The 23344-nt window shown below is 34.7% G+C and overlaps 1 protein-coding gene across 11 annotated transcripts in view; it reads right to left on the bottom strand.

Annotated features, from left to right (window-relative positions):
• The window catches only part of FOXP1 (forkhead box P1), a 946651-nt gene that overhangs the window by 215435 nt on the left and 707872 nt on the right, over positions 1-23344 (bottom strand). Inside the window, exon 1 of one of the 11 annotated variants that reach the window (XM_053720900.1) lies at positions 12242-12818. The exons of the other annotated variants lie outside the window; for them this stretch is intronic. The gene's annotated coding sequence lies outside the window, so the exon portion shown is untranslated. Of the gene's footprint in view, positions 1-12241; positions 12819-23344 lie in introns of those variants that run through there. 11 annotated transcript variants of the gene reach the window in all.

Here is a 23344-nt window from a genome sequence, read left to right as displayed (position 1 = left end):
CAAGCAATCATATCCCTGAATTCTGTTTCTAGCCAGAAATGTATCCAAACCATTTTTCATTGCATCTAAGGTATTGGCATTTACTACCTCCTTTGGTAATGAGTTCCACAATTTTCTTGTTCTTACAGTAAAAACAGAACAGAATTTTAAAACTGTCATTTTATTAGTAAAATATGCATTGTTTTATAGGCCTAGGACACACCCCTTAATAGACTCAAAGGGGCCGAATTATCAAGCTCTGAATGGAGCTTGATGCCCCTTGTTTCCGGCGAGCCTTAGGACCACTGCTCCATAACTTGTCTGCCTGCTCTGAGACGGCAGACAGAAATCAACCCGATCGAATACGATCGGGTTGATTGACACCCCCTGCTAGCGGCCGATTGGCCACGAATCTGCAGGGGGCGGTATTGCACAAGCAGTTCTGGTGAACTGCTTGTGCAATAATAAATGCTGACAGCGTATTCTGTCGGCATTTATCGATGTGCAGTGGACATGATACGCTACATCATATCATGTCCGCTCGCACTTTAATAAATATGCATCCAAGAATTTTGTTAATCTTACTTCCTTTGCAGTGACCAATTAGGAAAATACATAAACAAGCTCCTGCACATATGAACCAATCAGTGTGCATGTAGCATTGCCAGGGTTCTGCATTCCACAGAATGCACTGCAGCCTCTCGAGGGTGGAAAAACAGTTTGAATACAAATTTTAAGTCCATTGTGAAATGCACCCCCCCCCCCCTCCATCTTTCTGCTTTATATTTGTAATGCATTGAGGGATAGAAAACCTTTTACATTTAGCTAGCACACTGTGATATTTAAAAAAAAAAAAAAAACTGGACAGTTAAAGGGACATTATACACTAATTTTTTCTTTGCATAAATGTTTTGTAGATGATCTATTTATATAGCCCAAAACATTTTGTTTTTAAATGTATAGTTTTGCTTATTTTTAAATAACCTTGCTCTGATTTTCAGACTCCTAACCAAGCCCCAAAGTGTTATGAGAATACTGACAGATACCTACTCCAGCTTGCTCCTGTTTGTGTAAAAAGTCTTTTCATATGCAAAAGAAGGGGGAGGGGGGAGTGTCTTATTTGCCACTTGCAGTGGGCTTTCCAGCTACCTTTTCAACAGAGCTAAACTGAGAGCTTCTAAGTAAGTTTTTAAACAGTTTTATACTGGATTTTTATACCAGTATCTGTGCATCTTATTCTTTATAGTAGTGTCTATTACATGCAGTTATATGAAAATGAGTGTATACTGTCCCTTTAAGTGTTCATTATTTTTGTGATGATTTTACTGGGCAGCCTGCTAAAATACTGGACACCTGACATCCCTACCCACCACTTTCCTTATTTCAAGGAGACAATATGTACTTGAGCATGGAAATTGCACCGTTTTGCCACTGCCATTATGTTAACAAAATCTCCATTGTTTGGCTTCAGCAGAAAGGATAAGATAAACCAGTGTTTTTCAACCAGTGTGCCGTGGCACACTAGTGTGCCGTGAGAGATCCTCAGGTGTGCCACGGCAGACTGACAACAGTGTGACATATTTTTTAAACTTTGCTTGTTTTTTACTCCCAGTGCAGGGGTAGTTTGTAGGAGGCATGGCATAACAGCACAATACATACAGAATGTGTGTGTTTGTGTGTATGTGTATATATATATGCTGTATTAGGCTACAATGTGTGATTTTTTTTAAAATTTTGGGATGGTGGTGTGCCACAGGATTTTTTAATGTAAAAAAGTGTGCCACGGCAAAAAAAAGGTTAAAAATCACTGAGATAAACTATATTAGGAAGAGATACAATGCAATGTCAGGCTTGTGAAGCCATGTGCTCTTTCATTTTTCAGGGCTAGAAAATTCGCAATTTCCAGACTTAAAGTGATACTGAAGCCAAATTTTTTTTTTCTTCATGATTCAGATTAAAATTGCATGTTCTATCTGAATTATGAAAGAAAACAATTGGGTTCAGTATCCCTTTAAAGGTATAAGAAACCCAAAATGTTTATTTTCTAAGTCAGGCAGAGAATACAATTTAATTAAGTTTCCAGGTTACTTCTATTCTCAAATTTGCTTTGTTCTCATAGTATTCTTTGTTGAAGAGATACCTAGGTATCTGGAGCACTGCATGACAGGAATTAGTGCTGCCATCTAGTGCTCTTGCAAACGGGTAACATTCTTGCAAAACTGCTGCTATATAGTGCTCCAGACACGTGCACACTCCTAACTTATTGGGTTATTCTCCTTATATCTGTATACAAACACTACAGTGTGGCTCCTAAACGTATGTCTGGCTTCTAAATATTTTTACTGGCTCCTAAATTTTAAACAGATTTGTCAACCCTTGAACTAATGTGCATTCTGTTCCTTTTTTTTTTTTTACTTTGCTTAAAGGGATGTGAAACCCAAACTTTTTATGTTGTGGTTTAGAAAGAACATACATATTTTTTCAAAAAGTTTCCAATTTACCTCTATTATCAAATTTGCTTCATTCCTGTGTGATTCTTTGTTGAAGAGATACCTAGGTAGGTATCTGGAGGACTATATAGCAGGAAATTGTGCTCTTGCAAATGGATTTATTTTATTTTTTTGTTTTGCTATTTAAAAAAATAATAATTACTTAATCCCCCCCCAGACCCCCAAGACTTATACTGTTGGAAAGGTTAGGCTATTACCTTTCCAACGGTGGGTCTTGGGGGTCTGTAGCTGCTTAGATGCCTGAGATACAGGCTTCTAATCAGCATGCCCCCTTTCCCTATACTTTGTATTGTAAATTTTAAATAAAGTTGTGCGGTGACGTCATCACATCATTGCGCGTGACATCACCGTACCTAACGGGAAGCCCCGGCAATGCCTGTCACTATACAGGCCCGATCGCCGGGGTGGGAGTCGATGGGAGCCCCCAGATTGCTCAAAAGGTGGTTGAGTGCTAGCGACGGCTCGGAGCCGTCGTTAGCACTCAAGGGTTTAAACAGTTCTTTCGTAAAAACAAATATGTTAAATCAAAATAAATATAAATGTAAAATACAGCAAATAATTTACTTGTTTTCATGCAAAATTCTCAGTGTAGCCCCGCCCCCAAAACAGCCTGTTTAATATCCCTTTAAATTACAGGAAAAGGGACAAAATATGAACAATTAATGTATATTACAAAGTTTTTTCACTATGAATAATTAAGCATGTTATATTATAATCTCAAATTCTTTACCGTCTCTTTAAATAGGAAGATTCTCTACCACATACCAAGAGTAAGGCTATTGTGACATTAGCAAAATAAACAAACAACTGGGTAACGTATTTTTGCAAGCCCTGAAAGTCTTCTTTGAGTATTACCTCTATCAAACATGGTATTCATAGCTGATAGGAACTTACAGTCATTATGATACCTAGTGTAATAAGCTCTAGATAAAAAAAAAAGTATCTTTACAAAAAGATTACCAAAGAGCTATGGGTGGAGTTAATTGTATACTACAAAATATGGAGAATATCTGGTTTACATGTACAGTGCTGTTTAATGTACACAATCGTTTGTTAGCTTTGTACAGCGCCACTTCATTATAGGTTATTGTTAAAAGTGCTTTTACGTGTCCCTTCAGAAATGAGGAAAGACTAGCTAAGTTAAATTTGTTTGCTCTGGGAAAGAGGCATTAGCTAGTGAGATATGATTACTAAATACAAATAAATACAATGTCAATACTGAGTGTTGTCATAGTAACCTTTCATTCCAAGGAGTTTACACATGATAAGGGGTCGCCGCTTAAAGGGACACTCAAGTCAAAATTAACTGATGAGTTTAATTCATCAGTTGCAATGAAAATGCGTTATAACTTACTTTTTAATGTAGCGCTAAATTTCTTTAGGTTTCAAAAATGTTCCACTCTTATCACACTGAGGACAGGGGCTACAGTGAAAAATTCTAAGTGTTAATTTGGCAAGAAAACAAGTTGTTTGCTGCCCCCCCCCCCCCACACACAATCTGTTTCCTTTAATAAGGAGCAAAAAAGAGTCCAGTGTCCTCTTAAAGGGTTAGAAAAGTCAAAATTAAACTTGCATGATTTAGATAGAGCATGGCATTTTAAGAAACTTTTAAATTCACTTCTATTTTCAAATGTGCTTTGTTCTCTTGATATCCCGTATTAAAATATAAAACGCACATATCCTACACTAGTGGGAGCTAGCTGCTGATTGGTGCCTGCACACATTTGTCTCTTGTGATTGGCTAACTGGATGTGTTCAGCTAGCTGCCAGTAGTGCAATGATGTTACTTCAGCAAAGGATAACAAGAGAATGAAGCAAATTTGATAATAAAAGTAAATTGGAAAGTTGTTTAAAATTGTATGTTCTATCCTAATCATGAAAGAACATTTTGGGGTTTCCTGTCCCTTTAATGCCTTAAAACAAATAATACATTTTTTGTCTGATTTGTGTCAAGTGAAAGTGGATTGCCAGCTTCTTGGGTCAGGTATTACCTCCTGTGAGAATAACTGTTTCATTGCTATAAGGTTTACTCCACTCATAGCTCTTTGTTAATGTTTTCAAGAAGCTTTTTATCTGAAGCTTATTATACTTAATACGTATTGTAACTACCAGGTGATGAAATACAGTTGGCACATTTTTTTCCAATTAGAAGAAATTACAATTTGTTTTCCAGAATTGATGACTATTTTCTGTTTCCATTGATGATTTTCACTGATTCCCATGAGTCTTATGGCAGACACAGCATGGATACACCAAGATTTCAAGCTATGTAAATGTATTTCCACAAAATGCTGTCACATTTCCAGAATACGGCTTATTAAACGGAACAGAGCAGCTTGGAGACAGAAATGAGTGGCTGCGCACAGCATCTTCCAACAAAAGGTCCATTCCCCCCACTTAGAAACTCTCTGTTTATTTTTAACTTGTCCCAAAATAAAGGAACCCAACATATGTTTTATTTTTTATGACACCAGTTGACCGAATGACTTTTGTATGTAGCTTATGTTCTCAGCCAGGATTTTTTTTTCCACTGTAGTGGTTAATACAGACTGTGACAACATTATCCGCAGATATTCTTTATGTGCTCAGATGTTACTGAATCACATTTGGAGCACTATTCCTCCTGACTGGGACCCAGTGCACAGCGCAGGACAATACAAAGTACTGCAGTGTGTCAGTGTCGGAGGAACAAGGGGCATACAGCAGGCAATTTATACCCATAAACTAAGTACTTTTTATCACTAGGAAAAAGAAGTCTGAAACCAGCAAGGCAACATATTTACATATTGTTTGTTTCTTTTTAAAGCATGTTACGACTTGGACATAGCTGCAAGATCTGTCAGCATAAAATACCTTGTACGTTTCACAATTTGCCTTTTAAAAAAAGATATAATAATAATAATCATAATACTAATAATTATATATATATATATGAAATGTGGCTATTTTAATATTTGAGAAATATGGATAGTACACATACAGTCATTGAAGGGATGCCAAATATTTTAGCAAATAGTTTATTTATTAATTTCAAATGAATATTTTCTGTCTGTGTCTGGAACCTGGGGAACTAAAGATCGTGCATTTTAATGCTAGCAGTGTGAACTTATTCAAAGCAGATCAGGAGGAAGAGCACGGTCGCTTAAGAAATGGCTTCGGATTGGCTGCACCACCACTATGAAATATATATATATGACAAATGGCGGCTGGTGCATTGAGTGGCAATGGAAGGGTTAAAAAAATATGTAAACATGACAAAGACCCAGACAGGGACCGAAAAGGTTTCTCTTTAAACCTGATCAAAATTTGTGTCTGTTTTAATACATACTGGGGTATGTTCAGGGGAGGGCTTTCAGGCTGGAGGGCAACTACACTGTAACAATTTTAAACATATACAATTAAAAAAAAATGTCTAACTTCATCTATCAATCTTCCTCTCTCTCTTGTTACCTCTGGTAGCTGGAATATAGCTCCATTACTCAAGAGCATACTGAGGTAGGTCAGGAGTGTGCACGTGTCTTGAGAACTATATTTTAGCAGTGTTTGCAGCAATGTTTGTAACAATATCCTACATACAGTATAGTGCTTAAAGGGACAGTCTACAATAGAATTGTTATTGTTTTAAAAGATAGATAATCCCTTTATTACCCATTCCCTAGTTTTGCATAACCAACACAGTTATAGTAATACACTTTTTACCTCTGTGATTACCTTGTATCTAGGAACCTTCTTCCAGCCCCCTGATCACATGACTGTAACTGTTTATTATCTATTGTCTTAAATTTAGCATTGTTTTGTGCTAAATCTTAAATAACCCCCTGTGCCTGAACACATATGTTTAGTTTAAACTAAGAATACAAAGTGAAAAAAGTAAATTTGATGATAAAAGTAAATTGGAAAGTTGATTAAAATTAAAAGTCCTATCTGAATAATGAAAGTTTAATTTATACTAGACTGTCCCTTTAAGACTCTTGAGGAAAGAAGCTAACTTTCAACAAAGGAGACTACAATAAAGAGATCATTTGATAATATAAGCATATTGAAAACTTTTTGTTTTTATCTGAAAGCTTAATTTTCACTTCCATGTACCTTTAAATTTGTTTTTTTCCCTATGGAAAATTGTGTATCTCTACATCTGATAGTCCAGGAAGTGCTACAGAGTTTTGCAAGACCATGTGACTCTACATTTTGTATAAACTTGCATTCAAAATCGTATACAGTAGCTCCGCCCCTCCACATCTGATAATCCAGGAAGTGTTACAGAGCTTTGCAAGACCATGTGACTCTACATTTTGTATAAATTTGCATTCAAAATCTTATACAGTAGCTCCGCCCCTCCACATCTGATAATCCAGGAAGTGCTACAGAGTTTTGCAAGACCATGTGACTACATTTTGTATAAACTTGCATTCAAAAGTTTATATAGTAGCTCCGCCCATTCACATCTGACAATCCAGGAAGTACTACAGAGCTTTACAAGCCAATGTGACTCTGTAGCTAAATAGTATTAGAAGCTGAAAGGCCCAAATTAAAAAGTTCAGCACTCCAGTTTATATTATCATGTTGCGTGGATGCAAAAAAACCTTAAAATAATACATTTTCTAAATAACTGTGATCTAAAGTAAAATTGATTGTACTTATGTATAATAGGTACTCATAATTATAGACACTACCATGAAAATGTGGGTCTTAATAGCATTGTAAAACCATGTATAAAATTAACTTTAAAATAAATAAACTAAATTAACTTTGAACTTGTATTTAAAGTTGTTTAAAGTTATTTTTATTTATACTGACTTCACTCACAGCGCTTAGGCCTCAACTCAAAAATAGGCCACATATTACTGGTTCAAGAGACAACATAGGTATCTGGCTAAACAATTTAACTGGGGGTTAAGTCCTGGGAAAGGGCGGATGATGTAGGATTGTATCAAGTTTGGAAATGTGTCTAAGTATTACGCACAATATATCACTGCTAGCTACAAAATATTTATTTTCTCTCATTTGTATCTCAAGATTTTTACCGGCACAAATATTAATTATATGACTCATTACTTTGTAGCAGAAAAATAATCTTTTACAGCCATTTGTGGGTTTTGAAAAACTTTAAATAAATAAAACTTCACATTACAATCTTATTTGAAACACAGCATTAGAATAGACAAAACAAAATAATTATATCACTCATCCAAAATATCATTGGTTTTTAGAAAATGTTTAGTAATTTTGGGTACTTTTCATCTGTATGTTGAGAATCTCTATACTTTTTGATATATTTAAAGGGACATTAAATACTTTTAATAAACGTAAGACAGAATGGTGTATTCAAAGCAAAGATTAGCATGAGAATGATATTGACAAAAAAAATAATTGTTTAAATATTGAAATAATAAGTGTAAAGTTTTAGTCTCTATAAAGCAATCAGCACCACCATTTTGTAACCAAGGTCTCTGCAGAAACAGTGTCACTAGAGTGTGCAGCCAATCACTGTGAAGAATATAGCAGTGTTGAGTCTAAACTTTGCATTTCCACTTCTAAAAGGAATTTGAAAGTCTGCAATTTTCAGTATTAAATTACAGAAAAAGTTGAGAAAATAAAGTATATTCCAAGTTTATTTTATTTCATACATATGAAACATTTCATATAACAATCGCAACGTGTTTAATGTCCATAGTAATTGAGTACTGATGCCATTTTTAAAATACGCTAAGAAGTTTAAACTCGGAGTATCAGTAATTTAGAAAACATTTTTATCATGCATATTAAACAGAAGCAGTTAAACACTGGTAAGCAACATGATTGAATAGTTAATCGTTTTAAGTCAGGGGTGTCAAACTCATTTGAGTCGTAGGCCATTTTCCATACAAGTGCAACTCACGTGGGCCGCACACTATCTACATATCTTGCCATTCCTAAACACAGCAGTAGCGTTTGCTATAACTGTATACATTTCAAAAGATTGTGTTCTGTAACCCCTAAGTAACTTACTCTGGCTTGATGAAACGCACGCTAATGTTTTTAAGAAGGTTACACACACACTTCATCTAATTGCTCATTAAGTAATAAGCATATTCTAATTATTATTTTTCATGGAGGTGTCATGGGCCCCAAAAAATTAGGCCGTGGGCCGCATGAGGCCGGTGGGCCACCAGTTTGACACCCTACAAAGCTACAGGAAATGCATGTTTGTGCACCACTAATACTCGAGAACTGTTTTCTCACTGGCTGATAATGACAGCTCCCTCTTCTTTGGAAAGAGACAAGCCAAGTTGTTTTACTTAACACAGCTGTATCTGTTTTTTTCATGACACAAACTACAACATTTTAAAATACCCTTTTCTAAAAGTAAATAAAGAAAACTGACTTTATTAAAATGAAAAAGAGCATTATTTTCCAAACGTTACTGACACAAAAAATGAGAAAGAGTTTAGCAACAGCGACTATCTACATTTATGCTCAACCAAATGATCTCACCAACAGAACTAGAAATTACAATATTGTATATGTCATTTACATTTAAGGTAACGTACCCAATACATACATACATACATTATTTACCGATGCTAAAAAAGTTATCTTCATCATTATATGAAATGAATCATTAATATAATCTTTTTATATTGTTGGTTGAAAATGTATTAACATTTGAATTGTAAAATCATTCATTACAATCCTATTTATATACAATTATAAAAACAAAAGGCTAAAACTTTTGGAAACTTTCAATGAATTGTATTGTGATAGCGGAGAATATTACAAGTTAACTACATCTTTTTTTTTACCATAGAAAATTCAGGGAACCAATATAAATGTTACTTTTGGACTCCTAACTATTTAAATGATTTTGGATATCAATATACATAAAATCCTTGCTTGGTTCATTAAAAAGGCCTGACTAGTTCCTCAGTAGCCTTGATATGCCTTTGTCTATCTCTATAATACATTATGTTATGATTACCCGAAACTCAGCATAAGTGGTTCACCTTGACTGTAAGCTCTTGGGGACAGGAGAGGAATTATCATCCTTCATCCCACTTTATGATATAATTTCAATATTAATACCACCTTTTATTTAACACATTATGTACAATATTATATACAGTACATTATAAATGTTAGAAATACATTGTGATAAAACAAGCATAATTTGATCTGATAAGTACAATTAATCCGATAACTAGTTCATTGTCACTTGTATATTAATATTTATATTTTACGTACTAATAGAATGCACTTGCTAATTTTAATAAAGTGTTTAATTTAATGCACATATTTGTGTACAGTAATGTTAAATTACACTCTAGAAAAAAAATCTACATTGAAAAAGAGAAAATTCTAAAAGTCTTAACTACTAATAACCCTATTACTTGCAACTAATGACCTAGGATCCAGTTTCTCTTGCTAACTTCCCTAGACTTTGTACTTAACCCTTCACTGCTTGACTGGCACACGATTGACTCAAAATACCTATGTATGACATCATCCCAGCTCGACGACTTAATGCATGATCAGTTAAACTCAGGAAATTATATAGTAATTATTCTGAGGCAGAAATAGCTACAATGTGTAATATTGTAAATCTAGCTAATTTGAACAGTACAGACAGTAATCCAGGCAATTCCACTTTGACTACACAGTTTAGATCTAGTTACATATTGTCTGGGAGTCTTGTGTTAGATGTGCAGTCAGCATTTAAACAAAACATAAATAAATAATAATGAAATAAAAATAAAGAAAATAAGAGACATATTACACATACCTTTTGCTTTAAAAAAAATACTAATTCATATTACTGTATCTCTTCTGATTTTTTGAGAAGAAAACAAAACAAAAGCCTGGTTAAAAGTTGACTTGCTGCAGCTTTCATGCTTTTTACCTACTGATATATAATCAAAAATGCTATCCAAGAAAAAGGAAAAAATCCGGGGGGAGCTGTGAATGGTAATGGTCAATCGGAGGAAAAAAATCACAAAAGTGAGATAGGAGGAAAGGCATCCAGCGATCTCACTGTGCCTTTTCTGCTACACACCTACACTAACATCTGAGCAAATAACCTCATACGCTTTTTCCATTTTCCCTATGCAATTACCCCCACTGTTAAACAAATTGTTCTCAAGGTACAGTAGCAAACAACGATATTTATTTCTCACTCTCTGTAAAAACAGAGCCAGTTTTTAGCATTTCAAAACTACCTTCCAATTTCTTTCTTTTTTTTTTTCTTTTTTCTTACGTGTTGTGTTACACTTGAGGTAAGCATAAGCTCTCAGTTTGATCCATTTTTTACTATTGTGCAGGGAAAGGTTTTTAAATCTCCAGAATTTAAGTGCTGCAGAAGATCAAAAATAAATAACTAAATAAATAAATAAATAATTTTACAGGAACAAGTTAACATAACCCTGTGCACAAATTATTTTTAACTTAGACATAGATAGATAGATAGATAGATAGATAAACTGTCTCTCTTTAGTTAGCTGCACAATTTCTTTTTAACTTAGACATAGATAGATAGATAGATAGATAGATAGATAGATAGATAGATAGACTGTCTCTCTTTAGTAAACTGCACAATTTCTTTTTAACTTAGAGATAGATAGATAGATAGATAGATAGATAGAGATAGATAGATAGACTGTCTCTCTTTAGTTAACTGCACAATTTATTTTTAACTTAGACATAGATAGATAGATAGATAGATAGATAGATAGATAGATAGATAGATAGATAAACTGTCTCTCTTTAGTAAACTGCACAATTTCTTTTTAACTTAGAGATAGATAGATAGATAGATAGATAGATAGATAGAGATAGATAGATAGATAGATAGAGATAGATAGATAGACTGTCTCTCTTTAGTTAACTGCACAATTTCTTTTTAACTTAGACATAGATAGATAGATAGATAGATAGATAGATAGATAGATAGATAGATAGATAAAAGCCTCATCCCATTATAAGAAACAGCCACTTCTTGATACTTTACAGTTAAGGAGAATTATTAACACAATTATCAACATAGGAATTCTAATGAACTTGCACATTTATTAGAAATATTGTCTATGTTTTTAACATGTTGTTCTGTTGTCTTTAACATGTTGAACAATACTGCCCTTTTCTTCATACAAAAAGGCACTGCATCTGTTAAATAACTTTAACATATTTAAACAGCTATTAAAAACTATTAGAAGCCAAACCAAACATATTTTTATCAACATCATCAAAAGTATTTTAAACAAATAACATAATACTTAAAACATGACCACTTCAGTTGCTGCTTGATTTTGGATAACTAACTTTGTATTCCTTAAAAAAATACAGTATCTATATGTATGTATAAATATATATATCGACCAGTATTTGTATTGATCAGTCTGGTCCGGTAGGGGTTAAAAATGACAGCAATTTGTTGCAGTCTATAAAATCAGGAACACAAGTTCTTAGGGGCAAATCATAAATATTTTGCTAAAACGTTAACACAAAAAACATAATATCAAGTTTCACATAAAATATGTAACATTTTAGCTAAATAAATGAATACAAAAGTTCTACAATACAGGGCAGCTACATTGGCAAGTCTGGTCTCCAGCAGGTTAAAAATATAGTAATTCGGTTATACACGTGTCCTAATATACAGTAAATCCCATTAAATACAATACAGAATAAAAAGGAAACAGGAGCCTGTATTCGTCCTTTACAAAGTATAGACACAAGTGGTGGACACACTAAAAGCGACCAACAAACAATAAAAGACGTACCTATCCGAAATAAAGTAAGAATTCCGTGCGTAAAGACCCCGCAGGAACCAAAGCGGAGCCAACTGGAGGAACCTCTGTGCTTTGAATTTCAAATCGCACCACGCGGAAGGTTCGTGCGCAACCAAGAATTGTTTAATAAATAATAAAAGTTGGATCCCAGTTAGGAAGAAGTAAAAAAAAAAAAAAAAAGTTACTGAAAACAAAAAGTGTGTTGTTGTTTTTTAAAGAGTTTGGGCTTTTGCAGCAGGTCCCTTTTTGCTTTAGATCTGGTCTCCTTGCTTTAGATCTGGTCTCCTTGCAGAGCTTGTGTTGTTCTGGCTGTGTGACTGGAGAGGGGGGTTTGCAGAATTGTAAAAAAGATTTTTGAATAAACAGGAAGTGCTGTGCAGCTGAAACACACTACAGAGAAACTCACTGGAACATTGCCCTTTGCAAGCAACAACAGCAGCTCATGCCTCTAACAGTAGCAAAGTCTGCTTCCACTAAATGACAAAGAAACCACAAACATTCCTTTAAGTCATTCTCTTCTTTTCTTTAAAAAAAATACAGATTGGAATCTGCAGGTAATTTGAAAGTTGTGTTGTGCACTAAAATCTCTATTGCTTTGACATATTTCTGACCACAGGAGCTGTATTTAGGCACATACCAAACCAATTACATCTCAGATCTGGACCAACAAACAATAAAATGCACTTCATTTTTCTAGGCAGACACTTATAAATGAGCTCATTGTATTATAGGGTCTATGTAGTGCCCCCTTTTTTTATTTCTCAAACTTGTGCTAAGATGAAATGCACATTGCAAAGTGGGAAGTGCACAGTAAAATCTGTGTATTAACACTTAGGAGGGGGGGAGGGGGGGTCATGGCAACATCTTTTTCTTTAACTCATTGGCTGCCAGATACAGCAACACTGCATTTATATTCAATGGACAGCAGAGCTTTCAAGGCAAAAAAAATATATTAAAGGGATTTGAACCCCAAAATGTTTCATTTGTGATTTAGAGCAACCCATTTAAAAAAAAAAAAGTTTCACATTTACTTATATTATCAAATTTCCCAGGATATTTTGCATTTAAAGGGACAGTCAAGTCCAAAAGAAACTTTCATGTTTCAAATAGGGCATGCAATTTTAAACAACTTTCCAATTTACTTTTATCACCAATTTTGCTTTGTTCTTTTAGTATTATTAGTTGAAAGTTAGACCTAGGAAGGCTCATATGATAATTTCTAAGCCCTTGAAGGCCGCCTCTAATCACATGTTTTTGTATTTGCTTTTCACAGGAGGGGAGAGCTATTCAGGTAAACCCTATAGATAACATTGTGAGCACGCCTGTGGATTGTGGCAGACACTGCACTGATTGGCTAATAAGAAAGTCAATAGATAATAAAAAAAAGTCATGTGATCAGGGGGTTTGTCAGAAGATGCTTAGATACAAGTTAATCACAGAGGTAAAAAGTGTATAATTAGAACTGTGTTGGTTATGCAAAACTGGGGAATGGGTAATTAAGGGATTATGTATCTTTTAAAACAACAAAAATTCTGGTGTTGACTGTCCCTTTAAGAGATTTGGGATCACTACATGGCAGGAAATAGTGCTGCCATCTAGTGCTCTTGTAAATGGCTAACATTCTTGCAAAACCGCTGCCATATAGTGCTCCAGAAATGGGTTGGCTCCTAAGCTTACATTCCCACTTTTCAACAAAAGATACAAAAAGAACAAAGAAAAATTGATTATAGAAGTAAATTAGAAAGCTGTTTAAAATCAGATGCTCTATCTGAATCACAAAATAAACTATATTTTTTTAAACTCATACATTTCTATCATGTCTATGAAAGAGCAGCTATTAATTTCATGCACTATTTAAACATGTTTAGAGATTAAAGGGATAAAAAAACCAGATCATATTATTTTAAACAACGTTCCAATTACTTCTATTATTTAATTTGCTTTGTTCCCTTGCTATCCTTTGTGGAAAAGCATTCCTATGTAGGCTGAGGAGTAGCACTGCAATACTGGGAGCTAGCTGCTGATTGGAGTCTGTACTTATATGCCTCTTGTCTTTGGCTCACCTGATGGGTTCAGCTAGTTACCAGTAGTGTATTGATGCTCCTTCAACAAAGGATACTAAGTGAATAAAGGAAATCTGATAATGAAAGTAAAATGGAAATTTGTTTAAAATTGTTATGTTCTATCTAAATCTTGAAATAAAAAATGTGTTTTATTTTCCTTTAACATGAGATGCAACACATAATAACTGTTAAAGACAAACCATAAGGTGATAATATAAATACTTCCAGCAACATTTAAACAAAATAAAAATACAACTTTTATTCCAGGAGACACAAACATATTTTTTTTCCCCACCAAAACTGCAACTACAATACTCTTGGCAATCTATAGCTAGAGCAATATATATATATATCTTTAACACTTTAGGCACTGAAATAGTAGAACGAGTAGGTTGAAGCCATGGGTGCCCACTAAACATTAGGTCACTCCAATCTTCAAAGTAGTTTAACTCCTTAATTGCCAGAGATATAAATTACAATTGAATGTTTCTAATGTTTGACTACACATGTAAGAAAACTTGTCTATATGACAATATTTACACCTGTACAATACCCTTGATGAGTATAATGCCGTTAATATAAATTCAAAACTTGCATCTGCTTTTTTTAATTTTCCCCCCATTTCCCGGCCCCCTGTATCATGTGACAGCCATCAGCCAAAACAAGTGGTTGGCATGATACACTATATAGCTCTTAGCCCTTAAAGGGACACTCAAGTCAAAATAAACTTTTATGATTCAGATAGAGCAGCGGTTATAATATACTTTCTAATTTACTTCCATTATCAAATTTTGAAAAAAAAATTATATTCACACTTTCTGGGGAACAAGATCCTACTGAGTATGTGCACAAGCTCACAGGGTATATGTATACTAGTCTGTGATTGGCTGATGTCTGTCTTATGATGCAGAAAAAAAATCTACTGCTTATTTGACATTCAGAGTAGGTCTGAATCTGGTTAATTATGCAATTCTACTGCATTGAGTGGTCTTTAAATAATCCCACCACACTCTGTCTAGTACAGGAACCACAGCCAAAGTGAGACCACTGATGTATATAACATTGAAGCTCTTTTGCCAACTAATGGGCTATATAGAAATGTAAATGCCTAGACTACCATTGATTGAATTTATATATATACAGTATAAGGAAGGGGATTTTTTGGCAAGCTGAGGCTTGGCAAATAAAGGGTTATGGCCTGGGCTTGCTAAAGTCTGTAGAGGTTAAATTATTCATACTAAGCACAACTAAATATGTCTGCAGATGAATGTCTTTCCTTAATCATCAGAGCTCTGTCTGCTGTCGTGGGGGTGACATATCACAGACATTTACAACAAACCATATCTGGCACAGGAATAGTACTTGTAAAACGGATGATCAGCCAAAGCTACATATTCAATTTGCAAGACAAGTAATAGAGGGTCTCTGTAATCTCAATGTCATTAGCAGGTAGGGTATGATGCCTACCCTCTAGGGGACAATGTCTTGCTCTGATAGCTCATTGAGATCTGTCATTCAATGTTTACATTGTCCCCAATTTTTTTCTTATTCAAGCATTTTTAATTTTTTTTGCTAGAATTCATCTTCTTTTGATCTCACACTCAAAGCAACAGTAACCTGATAGACATGCAAGTCTCAAAGCAAATCCAGACGCTAGGGTTAAACCCACAGTCTATGACAGGGAAGAGAATCCAAAAGCTTATATAAAGAGTAGAACAGCACGTCGTCTGAGTATTACAATAGCAGGAATCAAGAGACATATTAGGTGGAACTGATCAGGCACAAAACAGTTCAAAAGGCAGATCAGGGAAACAGATGACTAGGCTGGAGGAGGAAAAATCTATTTTACAGAAGCATCAGTTCATTCCTGATGAAGTACAGCTCTCATTCCAAAGTACATACCTTTATCATAGCAAACACACATATATATATATATATATATATATATATATACACACATATATATGTATATATATATATATATATATATATATATATATATATATATATATATATATATATATATATACACACACACATACACACATATATATACACACACACACACACATATATATATACACACATATATATATATATACACACATATATATATATATACACATATATATATATATAAATATATACACACATATATATATATATATATATATATATATATATATATATATATAAATCAATAAAATGTGTTGCACAGGAAATTAGCACATCTAGGCAAGTATCCCTGCTTGTTATACATACATATACACACACACACATATATATATATATATATATATATATATATATATATATATATATATATATAGACACACACACATATTTAAACGGTAGGATATTTGCAATATTCTTAGTGCATCAGCATTTTAAATACTGCAGCTGCTCAGAGCACCAGTGGGGCTTGTATTATGTCAGCACTCAACCTAAGCTCTGCGCAAGTGCTGTTTTTAAAATGCTGGTGCACAGTGCTTACTTAAATACACCTTTGAAATTGGTATAACTTTAATTAGAAACAGTTTTGCTAATACATGTATATTACAAAAATGATTCTATTCCAAACAAACACATACATGTCGATTCCAATTTTTGCTGGGATGTCCCTTTAAGTTAATAAACACCTAATGTAATTGATTTTAGAGAAATGATACACATGTTCATATGTCTGTGTATACATACTCTTTGGTTTAGGAAAATACAAGTTATTTTAACAAATATTAAAAAATATGGCATTTCAGTGCTGGAAAATGTTAGTGGTCATGAGACAAAAAAATACTAGTTTACTGAATATTAATAATAGTCCTGTCACACTTAAATATTATCTGGAAACTGAAAAAGAGTTCAAAGGAGCTTAATGTATTCCAAAACTAAAGGGATATGAAACTCAACAACATTTGGAATCCTTTGTTGAAGGAGCATCTGAGCACATCTGGTGAGCCAATGAAACAAGGCATCAATATGCAACCACCAATCAGCAGCTAGCTCCCAGTAGTGCATTTCTGCTCTTGAGCTTAACTAGGTATGCTTTTCAACAAAGGATTAAAAGAGAATGAAGCAAATAAGATAACAGAAGTACCCACACGTGCCTTTAGCAGTCTATGGCAGCAGTGTTTGTAACTATTTATAACATTGCTATAAACAATGTTATAAACACTGCTGCTAGATTGCTAAAGGCACGTGCACGCTCCTGAGCTCACCTAGGATTACTTTTTATCAAAGGATACCAAGAGAACCAAGCATAACTGATAGAAGTAAATTGGAAAGTTGTTAAAAATGTCATAATCTATCCAATCCATTTTAGTTTAAATTGACACGAAACCCACATTTTTTCTTTTATGATTCAGATAGATTGTACATTTTTAAACAACTTTCCAATTTACTTCTATTATCTATTCATTCTCCTGGTATCTTTTATTGAAGGAGCAGCCATGTATGTATTATTGGAAGCTAGCTGAAAACATCGGCAAGCCAATGAAAAGAAGCATTTATTTGCAGCCACCAATCAGCAGCTAGCTCTCAGTTCCTGGGCCTACTTAGGTATGCTTTTCAACAAAGGATACCAAGATAATTAAGCAAATTAGACAATAGAAGTACATTGGAAAGTTGTTTAAAATTGTATGCGCTATTTTAATCTGGAAAGAAAAAATTTGGTGTTTCATGTCCCTTTAATTTTAACTTTATTGTCCCTTTAACTAAATTTGTTCCACCCACACATTTGTTCCTGAAGTCAAACAAAATAAACAAAGCGTAGGACAATAAAGTCGCCCTCTTAGACAACTGCAGATCTGTTCCCTAAGCAGCACACTTGGTTACAGGAAGTACTTTCTCTGCCTCCCTTCCTTCCACTGTTAAATCTAATAATAATAAAATAAAAAATAGATGGAGTATTTTAAAGGGACACTAAAGTCAAATTAAACTTTAATGATTCAGATAGAGCAGGAAGTTTTAAGAGACTTTGTAAATAATTTCCATTATCAAATTTTGCACAGTCTTTTTATATACACACTTTCTGAGGCCCCAACTCCTACTGTATACGTATACTAGCCCGTCATTGGCTGATGGCTGTCACATGATACAGGGGGCTGGCAAATGGGGGGGGGGGAATAAATTTGTCAGAAAAAAATCTACTGCTTATTTGAAATTCAGAGTAATTACAATTGCAAGGAAAAGTAAATTGATTTATCTACGGTTGAGTACTGGGACTCCATATTGCTTTTCCTACAACCCAGCGAGAGCTACGGGAGTCACACAGATCCGCCTCAGCAGGAAGAGCTTAGGAGCTAAGCAGCGTGTGTGCGAGTCACAGAAGATTCTCGCCAGTATCAGGAGCCTCGAAGAGGCACCCTTGCATGAGGATGACCTTTAACTTTGTGCTTACCTGGAGTTAACCTATTTTCCCACACGCTGCACATGTTGCGAGGGTAACGGCTCTTAGATCTACCGCAATCTGTCATATACTTATATCTCTAGATAGACTGTTCGTTCCTTTTTACATAATCATAATTGCATTGTATTTTTATTATGCACGTTAATTATGCAATTATATTGTATTTAGTGGTCATTTAACATATGATATACATCCAAAAAAAAAAAAAAGCTTGTTCTCTACAAGTATTGGGGATTAGTTTATGGATAGATATAAGAGAAAGAAGCATGTATATGTACACAATCTGATAAAGTAATGAGATCTGATTATACGTACAAGCTCAACCCATTTTATTAGGTTGTGGCTTCAAAACACAAAATCAGCTAATTCATATACACAAATAAGTCTTAAAAAAGCAAATCTCAGACATTGTATACTCTGCAGCTGGTAAAAAAAGTAATTGGAAACACATTAAGGGAAAGACAATTTATAGTATACTGTCCCTTTAAAGGGACATTCCAGTCAAACACCATCACAAACTCAGAAAACCAGTAAACAACAACATAATAAAATACATAAACAAACCAGCACCAGTAAACAACAACATAATAAAATACACAAACACCTAACACTTGTAAACAACATCATCATAAAATACAGAATAAAAAAAAATACTGTAAACATCAAAAACATTTTTTTTTCTATTGGATGATTTGAAAACATTTTAAAAATTAGCCAATAGAACTACCAGGACACCCCTATAAAAGGCTGAAACTGGCAGCAAAAAAAATAATGTGCTGTGGGGACAGCAGAACGATAGACTCAAGAAGAACAGTCATTCTTTTAATTTGTGACGGCTGCCGTTCATTCGGTTGTGTACTGAATGCACAAATTAAAGGGACACTGAGGTCAAACTACACTTTTATGATTTAGATAACACGCAGGTTTAAGACACTTTCCAATTTCCTTCCATTATCACATTTTGCACAGTTTTTTTATATTCACACTTTCTGGGGAACAAGATTCTTACTGAGCATGTGCACAAGCTCACAGGGTATACGTATACTAGTCTGTGATTGGCTGATGTCTGTCACATGATGCAGGGGGCCAGAAAATGGGAGAAAAATAAATTTGTCAGAAAAGAATCTACTGCTTATTTGAGATTCAGAGTAGGTGTTAAATTATTGTCTTTTTATTATGTACTTGTTAATTATGCAATTTTAGCCCTTTTCATAGTTTCACCAGCAATCTCGATCTTGCAACAGATACCTTTTGAATATATCACCATATTCATTGGGGACCTTAGTATTGTATACAGACAGAGATTAGAAATGCAAGTATTTGAATGATAAGTATGTCTGATCTTTCTACAAGCTTAGCCTACTTTGATGGGCTATGGTTTCAAAGAGCAATCCAAGCTATATAATTTACAAAAATAAATACAAGTAATAATATGGGGAGGCGAAAAGTGAGTTTAAAACCCTCCTCTAAATACAAAAAGTAGAGAAAATAAGTCATTGTGTAACCCATTTACAAATCTAGACAAGTCAGAAGACTTGCTTTTCCCACAGAAACTCTCTGAATACGTTTCCAATGCAGCAAAGGATTCTGGGTAAGATAGGCAAATGAGGTACAAAATGACTCACTTTTTTACTTTTAGCCTGCTTTTTAAGGCGACTTCCCTTTACGCCATAGCACAGCTGTTTCGTGGTTGTTGCCACTCATCAGCTGGGAGTAAGGTTGAATCACTCCTGGGTAAAGTTGAATTTCCCCCTCCCCATAATTTTAATTGTTGTTGTATTTCGCCCAGAAATCAACTTTACCCAGCAGTGATTTAACCTATTCCCAGCTGATGAGTGGCAAAAACGACGAAACAGCTGTCCTGGGATGGCTCTGAACCTCATTTGCACATCTTACCCAGAATCCTTTGCTGCAATGGAAACAATCGGCTAGATTACGAGTTTTGCGTTAGAGGCTATGCGGTGCTAACGAGCAATTTTCTCTCACCGCTCACTTACCTACAGCGCTGGTATTACAGGTTTTTACAAACCCGGCGTTAACAAGCAAGAAGTGAGCGCTGAGCAAAATTTTGCTCCTTACCCCACTCCAATACCAGCGGTGAGCTGGTCGTACGTGCTCGTGCACGATTTCCCCATAGAAATCAACGGGGAGAGCCGGCTGAGAAAAAGTCTAACACCTGCAAAAAAGCAGCGTAAAACTCAGTAACGCAGCCCCATTGATTCCTATGGGGAAATAAAATTTATGTTTACACCTAACACCCTAACATGAACCCCGAGTCTAAACACCCCTAATCTTACACTTATTAACCCCTAATCTGCCGCCCCCGACATCACAGGTACCTGCATTATATTTATTAACCCCTAATCTGCCGCTCCGGACACCACCGCCACCTACATTATACTTATGAACCCCTAATCTGCCGCCCCCGACATCGCAGACACCTACATTATATTTATTAACCCCTAATCTGCTGCTCCGGACACCGCCGCCACCTACATTATACTTATGAACCCCTAATCTGCTGCCCCCAACATCACCAACACCTACATTATATTTATTAACCCCTAATCTGCCGCCCCCAATGTCGCCGCAAACATACCTACACTTATTAACCCCTAATCTGCCGCCCCCAACATCGCCACCACTATAATAAACATATTAACCCCTAAACCACCGCACTCCCGCCTCGCAAACAGTTAAATATTAGTAACCCCTAATCTGCCGTCCCTAACATCTAAATAAAAATTACTATCATTACCTAAATAATTCCTATTTAAAACTAAATACTTACCTGTAAAATAAACCCTAAGCTAGCTACAATATAACTAATAGTTACATTGTATCTAGCTTAGGGTTTATTTTTATTTTACAGGCAAGGGTTGGTTGTGTGGGTGGTGGGTTTTACTGTTGGGGGGTTGTTTGCATTTTTTTTTACAGGTAAAAGAGCTGATTACTTTGGGGCAATGCCCCGCAAAAGGCCCTTTTAAGGGCTATTGATAGTTTAGTTTAGGCTAGGTTTTTTTTTTATTTTGATAGGGTTATTAGATTAGGTGTAATTAGTTTAAATATCTTGTAATTTGTTTATTATTTTCTGTAATTTAGTGGGGTTTTTTTGTACTTTAGCTAATTTAATTTAATTTATTTAATTGTTTTTAATTAAAGGGACAGTCTAGTCAAAATTAAACTTTCATGATTCAGATAGGGCATGTAATTTTAAACAACTTTCCAATTTACTTCTATTATCTAATTTGCTAAATTATTTAGATAGCCTTTGTTGAAGAAATAACAATGCACATGTGTGAGCCAATCACACAAGGCCTTTATGTGCAGCAACCAATCAGCAGCTACTGAGCATATCTAGATATGCTTTTGAGCAAGTGATATCAAGAAAATGAAGCAATTTAGATAATAGAAGTAAATTAGAAAATTGTTTAAAATGACATACTATTTCTAAATCACAAAAGAAAAAAATTGGGTTTCATGTCCCTTTAAGTTAATTTATTTAATAGGGTTAGGTTAGGTGTTATTGTAACTTAGGTTAGGTTTTATTTTTGTCAGGTACTTTTGTATTTATTTTAGCTAGGTAGTTATTAAATAGTTAATAACTATTTAATAACTATTCTACCTAGTTAAAATAAATACAAACTTGTCTGTAAAATAAAAATCATCCCTAAGCTTGATATTGTAGCTATTTTAGGGTTTATTTTATAGGCAAGTATTTAGTTTTAAATATGAATTATTTAGGTAATAATATTAATTTTTATTTAGATTTATTGTAATTATATTTAAGTTAGGGGGTGTTAGGGTTAGGGTTAGACTTAGGTTTAGGGGTTAATACATTTAATATAGTGGCGGAGACGTTTGGGGCGGCAGATTAGGGGGTTAATAAATGTAGATAGGTGGCGGCGATGTTAGGGACAGCAGATTAGAGGTTAATATTAATATTTAAATAGTGTTTGCGAGGCGGGAGTGCGGCGGTTTAGGGGTTAATATGTTTATTATAGTTGCGGCGATGTCCGGAGCGGCAGATTAGGGGTTAAAATTTTTATTTTACTGTTTGCGATGCGGGAGGGCCTCGGTTTAGGAGTTAATAGGTAGTTTATGGTTGTTAGTGTACTTTTTAGCACTTTAGTTATGAGTTTTATGTTACGGTGTTGTACCATAAAACTCTTAACTACTGACTTTTAAATGCGTTAGGGATCTTGGAGGTAGAGGGTGTACCGCTCACTTTTTGGCCTCCCAGGACAGACTCGTAATATCAGCGCTATGGAAGTCCCATAGAAAACAGACTTTACAATGTTTACGTAAGTCTTTTTGCGGTAAGGCCAAAGAAGTGTGCGGTGCCCCTAAACCTGCAAGGCTCGTAATAGCAGCGGTAGGGAAAAAGCAGCGTTAGGACCTGTTAACGCTGCTTTTTCAGCCTAACGCACCACTCATAATCTAGCCGAATGTATTCAGAGAGTTTCTGTGGGAAAAGCAAGTCTTCTGACTTGTCTAGATAAGTAAATGGGTTACACAATGAGCTATTTTCTCTACAACAATAAATATAGAATCATTTACATTACATATTCAATGTAGGTGGCAATGCTGCATTGAAAATATTGCAATTATCAGAACAGCATCACG

This window comes from Bombina bombina, chromosome 7 (assembly GCF_027579735.1).
Source record: "Bombina bombina isolate aBomBom1 chromosome 7, aBomBom1.pri, whole genome shotgun sequence".
Classification (NCBI taxonomy): Eukaryota; Metazoa; Chordata; class Amphibia; order Anura; family Bombinatoridae; genus Bombina; species Bombina bombina.
This window is presented reverse-complemented; position numbering and strand designations above follow the sequence as displayed.